The sequence below is a fragment of the Lactuca virosa genome, chromosome 3 (genome assembly GCF_052849685.1).
Source record: "Lactuca virosa cultivar CGN04683 chromosome 3, Lactuca_virosa_CGN04683_v6, whole genome shotgun sequence".
NCBI lineage: Eukaryota > Viridiplantae > Streptophyta > Magnoliopsida > Asterales > Asteraceae > Lactuca > Lactuca virosa.
This window is the reverse complement of record NC_136428.1, coordinates 321,277,669-321,283,540: the sequence shown is the minus strand read 5'-3', so window position 1 is coordinate 321,283,540 and position 5,872 is coordinate 321,277,669. Positions and strand designations below refer to the sequence as shown.

Here is a 5,872-nt window from a genome sequence, read left to right as displayed (position 1 = left end):
GGTGGATAATAGTATGAATGGTTTTTCTAAATTTTGATCCACAAGTTTTTTATGAGATGAAGTGAAGACTTCTTTCACAACTCAATAGAAATGGGGAGATTGTTAAGTCTCGTAATCCATAAGCGGTGTGTTTGTGCTGTAATGCGAAAGGTTTCATGGCCTTATATTTTAAGTCTTCGATTTTGTAATTACGAAAGCATGTTTTATTTCAGAGTTTGTTTGGATACCTAGGTTTCGCAACGTGTGCTTAAAAGTTATATGGTTGTCATTGTCTAGGTGTCATATTTTTAGTGATTATTTTTAGTGATTATTTCTCTAACTGAATCCCTCGATTGTGAACCTATATAAATGGGATGTCAGTTAGAAATAGAAAATACTTTTTGGCAAGTTATTATTGTAACCTGTAATAAACTTTGTATTCTCTAATAGGAAACTATATCATATTTACCTTGGCGTGTTCAATGATTTCATTACCTTTAACATGATTTATATCTTCTAGAATCTATACGATCCTAGAGTGGTAAAACAGATTTTGTAGGTAACACGTACGTAAATATAGTTGTAGACAATCTGTAGGTAAATTACCGACAAAAATTTATGTAGGCAATCTGTTTCCGTAGGCACCCATTTAATGTAAAGCTTACCTAAAGAATCTATTGTAAGTGATTGGATAGTTTTCTAGTAATGCCAATGATTCATTCTAACATTCTTATTGATTAGATATGTATATCAAGTGTATATACAAGTATATAAAACCCATTATATATAGGGCATAGTTGGCTAAACAAAAAGTTATATGAATCGTCATTAAATATAAGCATCCGTTGATATTAAAACAAAATTATTTATTTAATCACTCATTTAGTGATTCCGAGTTACTAATAGTTTATTATTATTATTATTATTTTAAAACGACAAATATATATTAAACTATTCCTAAATTATTCTACATATGTCCACTACGAAACTTGAATCTTCGATTTCAAGAAGGAAGAGCGACACTGGATACCGTTAAGCTAGAAGACTTTTGGTTAGTCACCAATAAATAGATAGCGTTAATACACACTTTATTTTTTGAGGAGTGAGTCTCTCATTTGAGGATGTTAAATAATTAGCCCTAATAATTATCTATTAAATAAGACATTAATGTCCAACATGAAATTTACTAAGAATGTTGAAACTTGGGATCACAAGAAATTATGAGCATAGAAAGGCTCCTCCTCAAGATAAGACTTTTACAACTATTGGTATTTGCAAACTAGGTATTTATTTATTTATTTTTTGAAAAAACAAACTAGCATACTTCTAATTTAATCCTAAACACCACATATGTCTCCTAGACTTGAACTTATGACGACTCAAATGAACCAAAGGCCCTTTGCAAACTAAGTATTAAACATACCAAAATACCCTCTATGTTGGTAATAAGCCATCAATTTTTTGTTTAACCACGAGAACATTTGTGTCATTTACGAATTTGCTTTGAAGGCAAAAAACTACAATATTCTTCTTTTCGTCGGCCTACAAAAATACCCTCACATTTAATCAATCCTCTAATTTCGCCCCTTAAAACAATCAGAACATATTCGTCTTTGGAAAATTGCATACCATGTGGTAAAAGTTCACAGCAGAAAAATGAGGTAGGGCGCAACCCGATTTGGTGAAAGCTATGAAATTACGAAAATACCCACACACACTTTGGTGAGCCATTCTCTCATCTCTCAATAAACAATAAAAGGGCATCTTCATTATTTTTCGAATTACCTATACGGACAAGCGCGATTAAATGCGGTTTTAATGATAGCAAACAAAAGAAAAAGTCGTTAGGCAAAAAGAAACATTCAGTTAAAGAATTAACCCTTCACACCCGACACTCTTGAGGCCTAAAGACTAAGCACTACCCTCAGCTCACTCTTCGTATAGATCACTGGTGTATGATGAAATTAGGGTTCCGCCATTGTCACCGCCTTTGGTTTCAGCCGAAATGTCTCCTCCATAAGCTCTTTCTAATTGTTATTGTCTCCAGCACCCATTACATGTCGGTCCATGGCGCCAGCCACCACCACAGGCGGCAGCTTTTGGAAGACGGAGAAGGAGACTCTAGTCTTGTCCTTGATCCATCTCTCAATTTCGAAAATGTACGAATGAAAAACGCCTACATTGCTTTACAAGCATGGAAAGCAGTCATCGTATCCGACCCACATGGAGTGACCGATACCTGGGTTGGATCGGATGTCTGTAATTACGAGGGTGTGTTTTGTTACCAATCACCCGACAACCCTCAAGAACGCACGGTGGCTGGAATCGACCTTAACCACCAAGATATAGCCGGAAAACTCCCTGAACTCCTAGGATTATTATTCGATCTCGGTCTTTTTCACATTAATTCTAATCGATTTTGTGGGACCCTCCCGCGTAGTTTTGTGAATTTCAAGATACTTTCCGAACTCGATCTTAGTAATAACCGGTTTGCAGGAAACTTTCCAGATTTTCTTTTGGAACTACCGAATCTCAAATATCTTGATATTCGGTTTAACGAGTTTGAAGGTAAACTTCCTAAAAAGCTTTTCAACAAGAATCTTGATGCGATTCTTGTAAATAATAATCGGTTTTCTTCGGTTATTCCGGAAGAGATTGGGAATTCACCGGCCTCAGTGATCGTTCTTGCAAACAACAAGTTTTCGGGATGTATTCCAGAGAGTATAACGAAAATGACTGAGAGATTGGAGGAGTTGATCTTAACAAACAACGGGTTTGAGTCTTGTATGCCTGAAAGCATTGGCGATATGAAGAATTTGACAGTGTTAGATGTGAGTGGTAACAGGATAAAAGGGGAGTTGCCTGAGAATATGGGGGAAATGGAGAGTTTGGAGGTTTGGAATGTGGCTCATAATATGTTATCGGGAAAGATTCCGGCGCGTTTGTGTATGCTTCCTAATCTGGAGAGCATTGATTATGAATATAACTTTTTTGTGAATCAAACAGAAAATTGTTTGAATTTTGTGGATTTTGATGATAGAAGGAATTGTTTTAAAGATAGGCCGGAGCAGAGAACAAAATCACAGTGTAAGATGTTCTTGGCTCGGCCGCTTGATTGTAGTGCTTTTGGGTGTGGGCAGCCTCCGGAGCTTCCACCACCAGCATTGCCTGTTGCTCCGCCACTGTCACCACCACCTTCAACCCCTGCTCCATCACCTTCATCTCCACCACCGTCGTCACCTCCACCACCCTTACCAGCACCATCTCCATCATCATTACCACCACCCCCACCCCCATCACCTTCATCTCCACCACCCTTGCTAGCCCCATCACCTTCACCAATACCATCACCAACGCCATCACCTTCACCAATAGAGCCACCATGGTCTCCCCAGCCACCACCAACTCCATCGTCGCAACCTCCAATTTCATCATGTCCCGGTCCATCACCAACTCCTTTTACTTGTCCACCTTGTCCATCATGTGACCAGAAACCTCCATCATCATCATCAGCATCACCAAGTGACCAACCGGAACCTCCAGAATCTACACCACCATATACGTCTTAAAATCATAAAGAAATCCCTTCAATATACGAAAAGACCACAGTTGAAGTCCGCATCCAAATTTCTGCTAAAAAGGTTACACACAACCCGAATAGTTACAAGATTGAGAATGAGCTAGAGAATTTTCTGTCAAAGATCAAACCTAATCTTGAAGAATCAAAAGGTTGAAAACTAACGGCGACATATATACGTCTCTTGGTATGTTCTCTTTCTCATATTTTTATATTTTTTGTACTTCTATCGATAGTTAATAAGAGGTTCCCCATAGATTTATTTAGAACTATAAATGGCAATGTAAGTATGGAAGAGTGTTTCATGAGTCGGTTGTTCATTTGTCTTGAATTTAGTCCAATGCTGACCTAAGTACATGTTCATTATATATTTAGTTTATTTTTAATTTCTTAATGTTCTGCGTCGTATTTTATATATTACTAAAACGTCATGCCCAAATATAATTGGCCTTTGGTGTTGTAATACTTACTTAAGTTGGTTTTATGAAATCATTTTAATTATGGGAAAATAATATTGTCACATGGTATCAGAGCTTAGGCTCCACATCTAGCTGTCGACTCCTTGAATCCCGTCTTCTTCTTCGATCGACGGCCGCCACATTCTTTTTCACTTAAATCGTATGCAATTCCGAATGTCAAATTATACATTCCGTTGACTATATATCTTGATCACTTAAACTATGATGCTTGGTGTGAATTGTTTCAAACACATTGGCATCGGGTACGGGGCAGTAATAACAAACCGAATCATCTGGAATAGAGTTGAATCGACTCCATAGTGAAGCTTTGGCTACATGGAACCTAATCAGAAACTATAATCCAAGTGATTTTGAAGAGGCACTCCCACCGCAAGCCAAATTTAGAAGAGCCTTCGAAAATGTCTTTCACGATAATGACTTTCTTAACATCGATGACCGCAATATCTTTAATGATTCTCACTGTTTGGATCCAAACTCACCCGAAAGCACTCATAATGCTCCCAAAACCCCGCTCACCAAGAATCCTTCACCTTGGTCTGCGACATTCTCTCCCAACTCAAATATTGAATTTTCAGCCTCACAATTGACTCCACCAACCCCTATTGACCCAACATCCCCGATCATTGATCTGATATCACTTATTGCTGATCTGGCAACCACTTCTACAACTCTGGTTGTTCCCGTAAATCCTCCCACTTCTACTGACACTCACACTCACCCACATGGCCACCCATGCAAGAAGTAACATTTCTAAACAAATTCAAAAACTCAAGCTCCACTTCCTCTCCACGTATCCCGTTCCACAAAATTATTCTCCGAGATCAGAACTGGTTCAAATCTTTGTAAGTCGAATTTAATAGGACTGGGGTTCTTGTGCATCGGCCCTCAAACATATATATATATATATATATATATATATATATATATATATATATTGTTAATTATATTGGGTTTTAAAGAAGAAAATCAATAAAGATTGCTCCTTAGCTCAATACAAGGCTCATTAGTTACCGACGGTCATATTCAACAACATGATATTCATTGTGATGATATGTTTAGTATGTTTGTCATACTGGCCACCATTCTAATTGTACTCAGTCTTGCTATATCGCTATATCTCATTAATGGATTGTTCATTACTTAGATGTGAAGAATACATTTCTTCACGATCATATTCAATAGATTGTCTATATGCATCATTCGATAATATTTCAAGATCAGTTTCATCAATATAATGTATGTCTGCATTAGAGGTCTCTCTAAGGCCTCAAGCAGACACTTAGAGCTTGGTTCCATAGAATTGAAGGATCTATATGCTCAAAAATCATTTTAGAATGATATTACTAATAACAATGAGATCTTTTTGGACTAAAATGGTTTTGGATTTTAAGAAGTGTACATAACTTATAAAAGATATAAAGAATATAAAGAGTTTTATATTTCTTCTTGTTTTTAATCAAAATCATTAATCAAAATCTTTTGTTCTAGTTTCTTGTTTTATTAAGAATACCTTACTTTAGAATCATGGCGTTTCAAAATCATTAAGCATGGGCATTAGAGGTAAGGTGTGTCTTAAAGTGTAATGACACAAAGGATAAAAACTTGTTTAAAGGCTTTATCTTCTTCCTTCTTCCTTTGATGAAAGTCGTAGGTTGTTTCCCGTTTCTCGTCTTTATATCTTAATGTGTCGATACAAATGAAGAGAAGTTTGATACTTATGGATCTCCTTTAAGATATAATTTACTTTTGTTATTAAAGGCTTAAGAGTGGACTAGCATCCAATGTGTTACAAATTTTTGGTAGACTTCTCCAGGTGAACTCTAGTTTGTGTTCTTGT

The 5,872-nt window shown here is 36.6% G+C and overlaps 1 pseudogene; it reads left to right on the top strand.

Moving 5' to 3' along the window:
- Positions 1–1,819: 1,819 nt before the first annotated feature.
- Positions 1,820–3,850, top strand: LOC145163056 (leucine-rich repeat extensin-like protein 7 pseudogene; annotated as a pseudogene).
- The last annotated feature ends 2,022 nt before the right edge of the window (positions 3,851–5,872 follow it).